Raw genomic sequence first — 16338 nt, forward strand, 5'->3', positions numbered from 1 at the left:
GTCTAAAAACACATTTCTCCCAATCGTCTTATTTTCCACTCTTCCCTTAACTTTTCCTTTCTTTTCCATATTTGTGTCTATCCTATTGTCCCACTGTGGATACGCCAAAGAACTTTATTTCCAGTTATATTTCAGTTTTTCAACTACTTGTTTTTGCAGTTCCTGCTCATTTTTAGCCTTCCTCTCTCTCCCTTGGCTTATGTGTGGTCTCTCCTCCTCTTTCTCTCCCACTGTGGTTATTTACCACAAGCTTTTTACTTATTATAAACTTCTTTTCCTTTCTGTTCTGTTCATGTGGTCTTATGAGAAGACACACAGACTGAGCATATACAGACAAACATCCACTGACAAACAGAGCAGCAGCACTACCGGGATGGCTTCTCACATTCCTCCATTTACTCATCCCTCCATAATATTCAACAAGGAAATAGGCAGAATAAATGCACAGGGGAGTAAACTGTCATAAATCGCTCCACATCACAGAGATGTTGATTTGCATTTGGGATTTATTTTATCACAGGACCTCTATGTTTGACAAAATAGGGTAGATAATTTTGTAGCAGAATTTTTTACTTTGCATGAGATTAAGATCACAGACGACCTCCACAATTATTACAGATTAGCAGAGGTTCACAGGTGATGCTAGTCTTGTGCGAACAGGGCTTCAGAGACTGTAATATTCATGGATGGTTGGGGGACCGTGTAATACAGTATGGTGGGAGTGTTTAAATGTCATATTTGCTCGTGTGGGCTGCATGTATTGTGGATAATTAGAATTTTTGAGTTGCTACTGGTGTGCGACTGCATGTATCCACACATGCGTATGAGTAGGTTGGTGTAGGTGTTCTTAAAATTAAACCATATTTATTACAAAGGGATTTGATAAGTTCTTCACTGGTTGTTTCTGTCATTATTGCACTCTATGAATGTGAGCGGAGTAGAAGTAGATCGTGACATTTTGCTTTTACTGGTTGGAAAGAGAAAAAAAGGGAGTATTTTTCTTTAAAGGTTCATAGTGTATGATTTAAGGGAATCTAAAATATAATGTCCAATATTATGTTTATCTGACAATAAATAAAATTGTGAGATAAGGATACTTATATTACCTCTGGATGAGCCATTATACCTACAGTAGGTGTGCGATACATATTAGAGCTGCACAATATATCGTTTGAGCGCCGTCATCACAATGTACGTGTGCGCAATAGTCACATCGCAGGTTCTGCAATGTAGGAGGCAAATGAAGTCGACGTGTTCTCATCTAATTTCAACCTGAGTACCCGACACACACTGCGCACAGCAATCCACCAATCACAATCGTTCTTAATCAGTTTGCCGAAGCAGACCACGCCCCTGCACATGGAGTGAGTCGCTGGTAACAACATTGAAAACTGAGCAACGAACAAGAGAAAATCACCAAAAACGAAAACTTGGTGCCAAAAAGAAAAGCAACGTCAGCTATCTGGAATTATTTTGGCTACAAGAAGGATGATATCGAAACGTATGTTCTGTGTCGACAGTGTCTTGCTCCTGTAGCCACAACGAGAGGTAACACGACTAATTTGTTTGACCATTTACATCGACACCACACAGCTATTATATCCTCCTGAGTAGTTTTTCATATCGCAATATATATGGCAAGGTTAAAAAAAAATCGCAATGTCAGTTTTTTTCCAATATTGTCCAGCCCTGATGCATATGACTCTTATTGCGCCGTCTTACTTCTATAGTACAATTCTTCTTTACCTTTTCATAGAATTTTTCATCCACGGGGCCGCCATAGTTCCATCTGCAACGCTTGTAGCAATATACACCTTCAATACATCCACACAGCCAGAAGAACGTCAGCTAAAAGTCTAACAAACCAACTGTCTGAAAACAGAACACAATCAAACTACACAACCAGTGCTTAAATGGGATAATATGTAAAACAGGCCAACAGTCTGAGACCAGCGTACGACATGAGTAATTTCATTCAACAAAAGACCAGTATGGCAAACTTTGCAGCAGTAAACTAACACAAAGTAGATCCAACAATACAAGTATTATGTCCCTACCACTAAAACACAACAGTGAAGGTCACATTATGAGGCTGTGATTACTAATGTTGTCTTACCTTTACTGTTTTCTGATCATAACTTGGTTTTATATCAGTTACACTTCTGCTATCAGCTCCTCCATCGTTATGTGTTACATTGAAATGACACCAATTGGAAACAAATGGGCCAGGGCTTAACATGGTAACATCCTCTTAACTAAAAAGCCCAACATAGACAAAACAAACACGAGCTCAAATGTCAACCGTTTGGGTTTTTAGCAGCTACCATAGAGGAACGAGAGATGGGGATTCACTTAGTTTCAATATGCAACTAGTCGCCACTGAATATAACACATTGAACCTTCAAGTATACTTAATTTTGACCTCAGTGAATGAATCTGACATCACATCTCAGTGGTTTTATTGTTGGTTCACGGAGCCATGAAAGGCATCTATGAGGCTCCCATTGGTCAAGTAGGAAAGATAGCAAAGTTGACAAAAAAAATTGCAACTCTTATCAGCCACTGAGTCAGCATACTTTGCATATTTTGAGCCCTGTGGCCAATTGCAGCACCTGGTTTGACTCTGAATATATCTTTTCCTACAGAGGGCCATAAGGTTGCTATAGCAACTACAGATGAATTGTCATGGGTGATTGACAGCTGACCATGTGAAAATAATTTGGCAGAAAAAGAATAATAAAATCATAGCCTCCCCTTCTCTTCTAATTTAGAAGACTCGAGAGAATCTCTGTCGATCTTGTGGTTGTCTCTCACTTTTCCTCTACTTTCTGTACGCTTACATTCATATCATGATTCTGACTTTGGGGTTTATAGAATACATGTTTATGTTTTAACCGGATTTCAATCTCAAACACATTTGGCCCAGTGTCCTTGGAGAAGAGAAGGGGAAAGAAGAAAAGTAAAGGAGAATAAAATAAGGATGTTGGATTCTGAATATATGATGGACGAGAGCAGATGAGGAGGCGAAGAGAGTAACATTGTGGTTTGTTAAACACTGGGTGATATTTTGGGTTGAAAAGAGGAAAGATGAAATAAAAATGTGCACAGACACACAGTTAAAAATGATTCAGAAAAATGTCTTTAGGGAACACTGATTTCTAGTTTATGAATATGGAAATATTGTTCATATTGTGTATACCTGTTCCTGCAGGACAAAGCAGTGTGTGTGTGTGCGTGTGTGTGTGTGTGTGTGTGTGTGTGTGTGTGTGTGTGTGTGTGTGTGTGTGTACGCAGACTGGATTGGAAAGAGGGCAGTAGAGAGGGGACAATTGACAGATGGTTGATGGAAGGAAGATAATGACAGAAAGAGTAAGAAGATGTTGGAAAAGCTAACTGTGTTGCTAAAAAAAACCTTAAAGGTTTCTTCAGGGCAGGATGTGCCACAGCAAATCTTTCAGGATTTCTTTCAATTCATCTCTCTCTTATAGTCCCTGTTTAACTCCACAATATTATAACAGATGTGACCAGAATGTTGCAGCCTTCTTGTGATTTTTGCCTTTATAGCACATTAATAAAATCAGACAAATTGCACAAAAACAGACAGATGGACACTTTTTCCTGTAGTTTTTTTGTAGCTTCTTCCTTTAACATTTTTTCATAAGTAAAATGAAAACATGCTTATGTCTTCTCCAGGTTAGAGTTGAGAAAAATAAGAAGTTAGAAAATGAATTCATACAGATGCAACTTATGATAGCTTCACAGCCATCTGCAGAACTGTCATCGCCTCCTCAGTGCATTTCCGATGTTTTTATGCCTTAATTTTCTTTTTACTGGTGCCAGATAGGGAAACTTTCCAGAAATGGATGGCTGCTCCTCCTCAGGGGTTTACTTTGGTGTGTGATTAACTAGTTTATTAATTCACTGGATGGGCTTTGAAATAAGAGCAGCTTGCTGACAGAGCAATAGTGTTTTGCATGAACAACAGGGATATTTTGTTTTCCTGGAAGCCTGATGAACCGTGTGTTTACAAGGAGCAACTGGAAGAAAGATGAAGTCCTCATTGACATTTGAAGCAACACAAACAACTAAAACAGTGAGAAAAGGATTCCATCAGTATGCTGGAAAGTTTCACAGAGGATCATGTTCAATAATATGGAGTTAAAGTTATGTCATCACTTGTGATAAATATATGTATTGTTTATGAATATGGATGCTTCTATGAAACTGGTCCTAAAAACAGGACAGAGGGGCTAAAAATTCAAACCAGATGTAGACTAATGTTATGAAGCAAGTTTGGAAGCACTTTAGGTGTATTTTAAAAAGAAATATTTACTGAGATAACAGAGAAACTATTTTTCAGATAAAACACATATTTATATTATTTTACTTTATATTTAATACAAAAATTGTATGTAACGTGGTCAAAAGGACACAAAAATTATGCACTACCGTTTTTTTTTTTTTTAATCATCTCTTTATTCTCTCACAGGTACATTTTTGGAATTGCACTAATTATCCAAGGCAGAGTGTTTCACAAAAATGACCACTGCTGCAAAATCTTTTGCGATTTATATGCGTTGAACTGGGCAGGTTCTGGGGGGCTAAAAATTCAAACCAGATGTATACTAATGTTATGAAGAAAATTTGGAAGCACTGTGGGTCTATTTTAAAAAGAAATATTTACTGAGATAAAAGAGAAACTATTTTTCAGATAAAACACATATTTATATTATTTTACATTATATTTAATACAAAAATCCGCATGTAACACGGTAAAAAGGACACTAAAATCACACGCTACTATTTTTTTTAATATCTCTGTATTCTCTTACAGGTACATTTTGGGAATTGAGTTAATTATGCAAGGCAGAGGATTTGACAAAAATGGCCGTTGTTGCAATTCATTTGCGATTTATATGCGTTGAACTGGGCAGGTTCTGTATGTAACGCAAGTGGACACGATGGGTTACATACAAAACCTGGAATGAGACTGAGATTCATGAAAAACCTGCATGTCTGGATTAAAAAAAAAACCCACTAGGATCATCAAATTTAACACAGCGTCTTTATTTATAGCAGTATATAAGACCATTTACAGCCATGGTTTCCAGATCAAATGCACTGACACCTAAGTAACTTTTCCCAAATTTGGTCCTATTTTTGGCCCCAATATTTTATTAAAAAATCATTCATTTTGGAATGGCTCAGAGTAAGAGCATCATTTTTTTTGCATTTATCTGAGGTCATCATTAGGTACATCCTGGGGGGAAATATGTCTATATTTACCTTTTATTATTGGGTCTAAAAAGTGGCGAAGTACCAGGTACCAAAATGAACCCAGATTCATAGAAGCACCCATATATAAGTTTTATTGTGAGGTTTTTTTTTTAGAAAGATAAAACACAAATTTGGGTTAGTCCAGACGCAACACCAACACATGTTTTTTTTTTTTTTCCCGAACATGCAAAGAAAATAAGACAAAACAAAGCAAATTAAGACATTAAAAAAAACAACAAACATTTAAATGGACAGAATCTATCTTCAAGCACATACAAGTCTGAATTTTGCATGGTCGAAAAGGAGTAGGAAGAAGTATAAACTTATTTAATCCTACCCCTCAGTGCTTTTACACCTTTATCATTAACTTTATACAACAATCAGCCTATACTATTTCCCTAATTTTAGCATCACAGAACACATTTTAGTTGTCACAGGTAAAATATGGTACCAAAAAGTAGATTTTTAACAGATGCAGTCAGGCTCTGCAATGTGAATTTTCAGAGAATTACATTCTAAATGAGTATCATATTCACTTGCTCAGAGTAGTCGACTCCTCGCTGTTTCTATCACTCACTGTGTGATTCTCTGAGGACAGTTGATGAGAGTGGCTTAGGTGGTGGTCAGGCAACAAACCATCAGCCTGATATGGCAGATGTTGGGCATTGGTTTATGTCAGGGATGACAAATGGACGTGAGGCAAACGTTTTATCTCATTTAGAGTGTTTCGGTTGGAACATGACGTCCTGATACAAAGTCTTGCTCGGGTTCCGACGCTGTAACATTGACCAATCGGAGTACAGAGCGCTCTCCTGTTCACAGCTGTAAACAAGGAGAAGTGATACTTTTATCTCTAGTTCTCTTTGAGGGATTGACAGCCCATACTGCCCTCGTCATGCAAATGAAAGAACAATTCCACAGTCTTTCAACCCAGGACAGTCAGTATCAAAGAGTGTAGAAGCATCAGTCTAAGTTCTATGGCAGTATCGTACACAGTGCTTTGTACGGCAGTGTTTATGTAGATGAGGGTTATGAACAATGGGAAAGTTCTGAAATAATAACACAGAGGCCACAGTCTGAAGAAGGATTACATGGTTTATAACTTCACACATTATCTCAAACTACTGCAGTCTTTCCTCACTGTAGACATACACACTGAATGGATGATCTTAAATGGGTCATATTTTGTTAAACCCACTTTTATTCGTCTTTGGTACATTTATTTGTGTATTTGGACCCTAATAGTTCAAAAAAAGTTTGAATTTGAACCCTCTAGGTGCTGCAAAGCTATCTTTATATTCATTTAGTCAAAAATTGAGTGGATTTCTACAACCTGTTTTAATTCCTGCTTCATTTGTTACATCTATAACTAGTTACGTCACCACATTTGTACATATAAGGTCAAGACTTCCAACAAACATTTCTCTGAGTACGACGTAATTGTTTGTCAGCAGCAGCAGTTGTAGTAGATTCACCCAAACCCCAGAAGAAAACAGACTTTGTGGACTGTGTGATTTGGGGGAAGTGGAAAATGAATCACATTTTCTTTTGTATTGTCCTCTATATGATGAACTGAGAGCCCCTTTGTTTGATGATATGTGTATCCGAAATCCTGATATGTTCTGGAGCACTGATGATGACAAGATGAAATGGTTGTTTAGTTCTAATGTATATAAATTAGAATTATTTTTTTTGTAAAGCCTGGAAAAAGCGGCAGATGTGTTTGTTTAAATAGGTCAGTATTTTGTTTTGTTCATATCTACTGTGCCTATTGTCTGGTGTTTGATTTTTGGTGTGTATTTTTGGTGTTTTATAAGCTCATGTAAGGGCTGGGCATGTTTTTTTTTATGCAAGACACAATAATAAAAACATTCATTCATTCATTCTAGGGCTGCACGATTTTGGCAAAAAATAAAATCCCGATTTTTTCCTTTAAAAACTCGATTTTCGATTTCGATTTTTGGGTAAAACTACAAAAGACAACAGAAATCAGCATGTCATTTTTGTGAGCAGCCCACAATGCAAGGCACTGCTCCGACCTCAAATCTGTGATGGTATTACGTGATGAACCTACAGAAGTTTTTTTTTTTTTCTTCATTAAATCTTTATTGAATGAAGTAGAGTATACAAACAATGTATACAACAAGACCATAACATAAGTTTGCCAGGGGGAATACACTACAATACAATGTCCAAATCAGAGCAAATACTGATGGTTTTTGTAGCCTTTTTGCTTCCAGATTTATTGAACAGCTTTAAATAAAGTTCAACATCTTTCAAAAAATAAATAATATTTGGTTTTGTGTTACAGAGCTTACATTTGTGAATGAAAAATTTAGCAAGAGAACTAAATTAATTATTAAAAAAAAAAAAAAGTATGGTAGCCTGCAGGCGTGCGGTCCGGAGGCACGAGAAAGATGAAATTGATTTCACAATTTCCCTTTTTTAAAAATCATCCTAATTAAAAAATCCGATTTCGATTTAAAATTGATTAATCGTGCAGCCCTAATTCATTCATTCATGTAGTTCAGGGGTGTCAAACTGATTTTAGTTCAGGGGCCACATTCAGCTAAATTTGATCTGAAGTGGGCCGAACCAGTAAAATAATAACATCATATATGAATAATGTCAACTCCAAACTTTTCTCTGTTTTACAGCAAAAAAAAAAAAAGTAAACTTATATTATGAAAAGGTTTACATCTACAAACTATCCTTTCAGATGTGAATAACATAAACAAACTGAAAAAATAAGTGTAATTTTAACAATATTCTGCCTCAGTTCATCATTTACACATGTACATTGTAACTTACAGATCACAGTGGATCTACAAGCACACAAAACATTTAATAACAGGCAGAATCTTGTTAAAATCGTACTTAAGACATTTAAGGTTGTTCAGGTTATTCACATTTTTGCAAAATTATACTTTGTTTTAGTGTAAATACATGAAAATATTTACCTTTACAAAGAGAAAAATTTGGAATTGTTGTTATTTCTATGTTATTATGATAGTATTTTACTGGTCCTGCCCACTTGAGATTGAATTAGTCTGAATGTGGAACCTGAACTAAAAGGATTGTTAATATCTTCAGTGTAATTTTTGCATTTCAAACATAACAAACATACGACCCCTGGGCTGTATGTTTGACACCTACTGAAAATATATCTAAACTTTGAGACGATTACCTAAAATATTCAATTGTTGGTTGTATTAACAAACACAAGTGGCTGAATGGGACAGAGCAGCACAGCCAACAACCTGGAGGGGGGTGGGGCCTGAAGTGGCTCATTTACATTTAAAGGGCCAGCGCTCAAAACGACCTTTCTGGTGTCATTACTCAGAAATAGGGTTGAAGATGGACCTGTGGAGTTGAATTAATGAAGAATTCAGACCCAAGCATAGCATTTACAGTTTATGTAGACCACATGGACATGTTTTAAACTGCATAATTCTGTTTGAAAAAAGCAAATTATCACTCCTTTAACCCTTTCATGCATGAATTATGAGAACCTTAATCAAGATTTTTTTTCCTGAGTGTTTTTATTCCTCTTTAGGCATGAAAAAAAAAAAACAATGTGATTGAATTTTTTTTTTTTTTTTTTTTAAATCAACCTGTTTTTCATGGAGTTACAAAAATGTCCACTCAGCTACACCATGAATTTTATTCTTGAAGCAAAGAAACATGTATTTAAAACCCAGTATCATAATGTGATATGAAAACAGTGAAATGAAACCATGTTTAATGCAGCTAATCTGATGTTTTCTCACACTTTAACATATTCTAATACTAGTTATTACTCACTTCATGGAGATAATATGCAAAAAATAAATATTAACAATTGATTTCCACTCAAGAACCAATCAAGAACAAGCAAAGTTACAATAATGGTATGAATTGCAGTTTATGAGATGATGCATAAGTGTTCACTGTGTTGGCTGATATGGAACTAAAACAACAAAACCCATGAATATACAAGAGTAAAGCTGTAGAGTAACTGTCCACTGTAGTGACCACTATGCATGAAAGGGTTAAAGTCTACAGATGTTTGCTAACACCTCCTTCCTAGTTACATCACACACATTATGAAGCATTAGTTGGGAAGCAAAAAAAAAATGCAATTATCATGTCATTTGGTGACAACATGTCAAGAATATTTGATTTCACAGTTCCTTAATGACACATTGACCAGTATACGAGTTTCCCACGTTACAATACATTACCGAGTGAGCTAAATGTCCGCTGTGTTTCAGCTCGACCTATTTGCTATATGTTTGCCTTGGTACTTTCCGGGATGTAAGTTACCAGTCTAGACATGAGGAGACAAGGGCGCTGATTGGCTCTGTGGTAATAGACAAACCGATATTTTGTGTCAGTACTGTGTCAATAGCCACTTTTTTTTTTATTTTCAGTTATTGATATCTTTGCTGAAAAGTAACTTTTTCTTCACTTTTCTCTGTTTCTGATTAAATAACCCTCACCTTTACTCTGAGCTTTTATGAACATCTACATGATCAGTGAATTAAATACAGGAAAATACCCGAACAAAACACAAAATACAAAGGATAATATTATAATAAATGGAGATAAAGGACTTAAGAAAGGTTAAATCTAGAGAAAAAAAAAATGATTTGGAAACTGCCACAAAAGTAGCACTGGGTCTGTATGGGTTAATAAAGAATGATTTGGTTTGATTCAGTGTCATTTGGTTTGGTTCAGTTTGATGTAGTGGAATCTGAGTCACTTACATGTTCTTAAAGAAGGTATTAATTTTCCATTACATATTAAAGTAAACCAATTCTATGTAAAGTGTCTATCTGTCATATGGATGTATTTTATAAATGTAAGAAATGACTCTTAAGTCCTAGTCCACAGAGACGCTGTTGTTACCACTCCCTCTGAATCTGACAGTTCTTGTTTAATTCCAGTCTTTACTATGATGTACAATTCTGACAGGCGTTTGTCAGAGAAATGCCGTCTACTTGGTATCTTATATGCAGGCTCTGAAGTATTTACCATGTCATTACAGCCATCGCTCTCAGCTCCACTGTAAGTCCTCAGCAGTAAAATGGGCTGTGGTTACCCGACATTACATTGGACATCACAGAGGGGTGTCTGAGTTTGGACTTTTGAAAATCCACATCTTTGTGTTGTGTATTTTCACTTGTGCTGCTGTTGCATCTTCATCGCAGTTATAACTTTCACTACAGTGTTCTTGTTGTTATACATATCATTTACCTGTTACTAGGGCTGGGTGATATAGAAAAAAATCACATCACAATAGTTTTTTTCATATGAGACGATATCTAAATGTATCACTATATAAATTGAATCACTCTTTTTGTCGAGCTTAAATTTTCCGCTACTCATAAGTTAGTTGTGCAGAGATCAGAAGGTTATTTTTGATTTAAATTTGATTTATTTTCTGTCAGAGGTTGAACATGATAGATGTGCTGAAGAACATTATACAACTGTTTCAGATAAATAAAACAGGTACATATATTTAAAACTAAACTAAAAGTCTGACTAGCAGGCAAAAGCTTTTAAGTTTTTAAAGAGAACATGAACAAAACAGACCATCTTCACCAAAAAATACCAGGGGCATGTACGTGGGGGTAAGCTCCATAATTGCCATACCTACCATAACTGGTGTAAACCGAAAGTGAAACTTAACATGCTTTAAAAGTTTGGCTTCTATGCCTCTGTTATACACCGGAACCAAAATGGTTCACTCCCTACTTTTAAGTAACCTGGTCGCCCGAGTTCTCAGTCAAATTCTTTCCAGAGGGAACACTCATTATCTCCCTCTGCAGCCCAAACAGTAGTGTGTGTGTGCTGCGGCTGCTCTTACATCTGTGCTGTGTGCGTCAACACAACTTGAAGTGGCTCTAGCGTGATTGGTTCGATGCGGCGCTACTTAATTATGACTGGCTGTTGTTATGTCTGTCAAAACATGGACGAATTAATTCTGTCGAAATTGTATTGAGCATGTCTCATATTTCTATTGAGGAAAAGTTATTTCCTGATATATATCGTTATCGTTTTATCGCCCAGCCCTACCTGTGACACGATGTTACTGTCCTTTCATAAAAGCTCAGTGGTTAGTGTACCTTGACATGAAACCAGTGAGTGGAGACACTATGCAGATGTAGCAGTAATTCATTTTCCTGTTGGCACTGATGAATCTTACCACTCTTACTCTGTATAGAAAGGAGGAAACTGAGCATTCGTTGCTGTAAACTTTTGGCACAACATTGATATTTGTGGACCCAATAGTTGATCTGTGAAATGGATGGACCAGGTCACAAAATTAATAGTCTTATCATCTCTATATCTATATCTATATCTATATCTATATCTATATCTATATCTATATCTATATCTATATCTATTTTTACCCAGAAACTTACTTACTGAACATAACATTACCTACTTTTCAGCTGATGCTACCAGCTCAATGGATGATAACAGATGTTGAAAAGATGTTGAGAGGTGATAATGTGGACTATCTATAACAATTGATGTGTGTGTGTGTGTGTGTGTGTGTATGAGTGAAGGACGAGTACTTTAAAAAAGTTTTCAGACACCCTTAAAATTACACAGAATCTCAGATATTATCATGAAATATTTGCTGACACATTTTTGTGTTTCAAAAGGTGTGGCCACATTAGACAGACACAAACAAGTGCCTTTTTTGGTTATTGTTGGCAAGAAAAAAATATCGAAACTAAACTCAATTAAATACAGTTTTAACATGTCAGGCCATGGATGGGCTCCATTATCTTGTTGAAACATTGTGTTTTGACCTCGATGGAACAGAGCATGTGCAGAAGAAGGAGAACTGAACAATATTCAGGAGAGTTCAGCAACTAAAGAGAGATTCATAATGCAATATGTCACAAATGCATGGGGTGTCCAAAAACTTTTTTTTCACCCCTGCCTCTGTATGCGTAAGTTATGTTCTTCATGTTCTGACTAGACCTTCTCACTCAGGTTATTTCCATACTGCAGATATGTAAGATCACAGAGGTAGCTATAGGCTATTGTTAAAAAAATATCCATGTGAAAACTTGTGCTGGAATCAGAGAGAACATGTACCATGGGTGTGATCAGGTGTGTTTCTCCAAATCACATGCAAATTCATAGGTAATATGTCTATAAGTGAGCTGCACCTTTAGTGCACGTTTGCAATATGGAGTAATGCAATGGATATGAGGTAAAGATAATGGTTATAGTGGTTTGGGATGACGGTACAACTGTGTTCAGTGCAACAGTATATGTGTGTGTGTGTGTGTGTGTGTGTGTGTGTGTGTGTGTGTGTGTGTGTGTGCATGATTCTGGTCACATCTGCTGGATAAGAATTGTTTAGCGTAGAAGCAGACATGATTATTTTAATGCTTTCACTCACCTCAAGAGATGCGCTTGTGCGAATATTCCATTTCCTGTCCCTTACTTTGTTTGATGTGCAATTCTTATGTCTGTTCCTCTCCTCTATTGCTTTACGTATTGGTCTCACTCTCACTATCGCTTTATCTCTGTGCCTCGACCTGTCCTCGTCGTGTCCCTGTGCTCGTGTATTCAGATAAAAGGATGCAGCTGAATGTCAGACAAGACTGAGAGAAGGAAGAGAAAATGGCAGGGTAGTATTGATGACAGGGAAGGGAGTCAAGAAGAGAGAGAGAGAGAGAGAGAGAGAGGGAGAGAGAGAGCAGAGAAGAGAAGAGGGCAAAAGGGATAATATAGGGCAAGCCAAACTAGGCGGAAAGAAGTATGGGTAAGGCTGAATGAAGGGGATGCAACTGTGATGATGTGAGGAGATGAGGGAAAAAATCTCAACATCTTTTCTAATAAAATGGGATTAAATCTGAACATAATCTAATGGCTTTGGGTGCTATAATGCTGATTCATCCAATAGATGGATGTATAGATGTATAGATGTATAGATGTATAGATAGATAGATAGATAGATAGATAGATAGATAGATAGATAGATAGATAGATAGATAGATAGATAGATAGATAGATAGATAGATAGATAGATAGATAGATAGAATCTTTTCTTTTCAAAGGTGTGATTTCATGGCAGGGCTGTTCTCTTTCAGTGTTATCTGTTAGACTCTCGGTGCGTAGGATCTGCCTGTCTTAGTCATTTTTAAGGTCCGAATGCCTGAGTCACTTTAACACTGACTAATGTTGCATCGTTGTTTTATGTTCTAAGCTCAGTCACTTTCTCATTTCAGCCATTGTCACAGCCTGACAAACACAGCGTCTTTGTGTGTTTGCTCTTTTGTCATTTTTAGAAGTGAATTACTTTGATTATTTTAAAAGGGCTGCCATGGACTGCCTAATAACATAAAAATGACTTATTCACTTTCCCAGGTGCTGAAATAGCTGCCTTTGAAAGTTTATTGTTCAGCTGTTCTCTTTTTTTATTTTGCTTTTTTTTTTTTTTTTTTTTTTTTTTTTTTTGCTTTTTCTGCATAAAACTACTGCAGTACTTTGAGCAAATCATCCAGGCCTCCTGCCACCTCGACCAATTAACCACACCAACTCTTATGTCATGCCAATTACTACTAAAAAGAGAGAGAAAAAACAAAACAATAAAAGCTACAGTGAATTCATATTCTAAACTCAGAGTTATTTTTTTTTTCTGGACTTTTTTTCTGCAATAATTGGAATGTTTAGTTTCACAACACACAGGAGTCTTATCTGTCCAGCATGTCTCTCCTGGCTTGAAGTTCAGTGAAGGATTACAGCTGCAGCAGAGGGGTGGCAATCAATCAAAGAGTGATGAGTAAGGCTGCAGAGGAGGGGGATTCTTTCATGCCAGTTGCATTTTAGACATTATGAGATATTTAATAAAGATACACAAGGTTTATGACACTGTTTTTAAATTTGCTTATATTATCACAGATTTTATTTACATGCATCCGTCAAATCCTAAACCACATCACCATGAATTCCTGAAGACAGCTGTACATATAGAGAAGATCTGCACAGAAGTATATCTCTCAATCTACTAACAACGGTACAGCAGCCTGGAAGTCTGCATGCAAACACATTAACTGACACTTCTTCTGCAATTCCTATAAATGGCTCATAGATTTTTTTTTTCTCTCCATCCATTATAAAGGCAACAATTATATAACAGTGTAAACAGTGCTGTAATTACAGATTAAGACCGCTGTTCTGAATGCTGAGTTATCAGCCAAATTTCGGAGTCGTGTTTGTTGCTTATTTTTAATTACTAATTAAATCATTGCAGTTTAATTTCCTGATCCTGAAGATGCCAAAACAAGGTCAGGCATGGAGACGGCAAGGCTTAGGTGAAGCCAGACAGGACAAGAAAGAAGGTAATCCTTCACAGGGATTAGGTTTAATATTTTTATTCCCCGAAAACAGCAAACACACACGTATATACACACACAAGAGTGGTGTTGTTTTTTCAAAAATTCCCATGTAAACACCAAAAATCAGCAATTTATTCCCTCTGCACTCAACTGCAATCCCATCTGATTTAGCTGTGATTCTTTAAAAGCATCACAAACATACACTAAGCATGTATTTCTAAAAGGGTTATTTCCTAAATAAGCATTTTTTGGGGTTGTTTTTTTAAGCTTTTGGGCATTTTTTTTTGCCTTTATTTGGTAGTGGAAGGTTGTGAGAGACAGGAAATGTGAAGAAAGATATAAAGATATGCAACAGATGGTCCAGTCAGCAGGTAAGCAGACTGGGGACTGGATGCTAAGGGCATATTAACCCTAACCTACTCAGCTCTTAGGTCACACCAGGAAATAGAGTTTTTTAACAAATATATCTGAAATATGAGGAGTTTATTCCTGTGTGTATAGGCTCACACAGATATGATCCATTAGTGTATATTTATAGCAGCAGGACAGTGTATTTAGGATCAGCTTAAAATAAAGTTGAGTGACCATGAAAGGACTAAAGGAGGAATGTGTCACTGCGGTTCTGTGAGTTTAGTCACACAGTGTGCAGTAGGTTTGTTATCTGTTGCTCTTTTTGAGGTTCTATAGACAGTCAATAAATATGGAGGCAACGGTTCTGGCAGAATCACACGACCACTAGAGGGAGTAGTGAGTCACTCCCATGGTGAGGAAAAGTAACGCCACAGGGCTAGGGATGCACCGATACCGATACGAGTATCGGCATCGGCTCCGATACTCAGTGTGTGTAAGACATCCGATACAAATGCACCGATACCACTTACGACTGTGTGACATTCACAGTTCAGTGCAGCAGGTGGAATAACGTGTGGGGAGTGTGAAGAGTGTGGAGATTTTTCAAAATAAATGACGGTGATAAAAGTAACGCTGACTGACAGTAACGTTAAAGACAGACAGATACAGATGCAGCGTTCTGTCTGTCCTCTGCGTACATTCCATCTGTTTTCCAGGTGCTCGCGGTTGCGTAAACAGAATGAGAATACCAGCTGGTGTACGGACCGGTGCGGACCGCCGCCAACAGAAGTGAAAACTAAACTTATCGCTCATTTCTCTTTTCTCTACCTGCTGAAGCTAAGCTGTTAAACCTTACCAACAAAAACGCTGCAATATTAGTATCACATTAGTGTTACCTCTGTCGTCTCCATGTTTATTATTACTGACTTTCTTCTTCTTCTTCTCAAAAACCTTTACTTTTCTTCGTGGTATTTATCCAGTATGGTTAATTCAGAGTGGCGCCCCCTGGTGGATTAATTGACAAATGCTCATTCCAACACATTAAATGTCAGTAGCAGCACTTTGTTCCGGTCAGACTAATGACAACGACAATAAAGCACATTTACAAAAGGAACTAAGAACTGGAATGGGATTATTAAGTACTCGTATCGGTACTCGGTATCGGCAAGTACTCAAATGTAAGTACTCGTACTCGGTCTGGAAAAAAAGTGGTATCGGTGCATCTCTACACAGGGCCTTTGACCCAAATGTCAGAAAGTGATTTGATGTAATGAAAACCACCAAAAAACAACTTCTAGAGTTAAATAAAAAGGTAACAGCTTTAAGCATTGTTGTTGTTTTTATTACTGGACACTGCTTC

General features: G+C 36.9%; 1 protein-coding gene across 1 annotated transcript in view; it reads left to right on the forward strand.

Annotated features, from left to right (window-relative positions):
- Positions 1–16338, forward strand: part of LOC115411411 (CUB and sushi domain-containing protein 1-like) — a 692182-nt gene that overhangs the window by 195877 nt on the left and 479967 nt on the right. The gene's annotated exons all lie outside the window — the stretch shown is intronic.

This window comes from Sphaeramia orbicularis, chromosome 3 (genome assembly GCF_902148855.1).
Source record: "Sphaeramia orbicularis chromosome 3, fSphaOr1.1, whole genome shotgun sequence".
Taxonomy (NCBI): Eukaryota; Metazoa; Chordata; class Actinopteri; order Kurtiformes; family Apogonidae; genus Sphaeramia; species Sphaeramia orbicularis.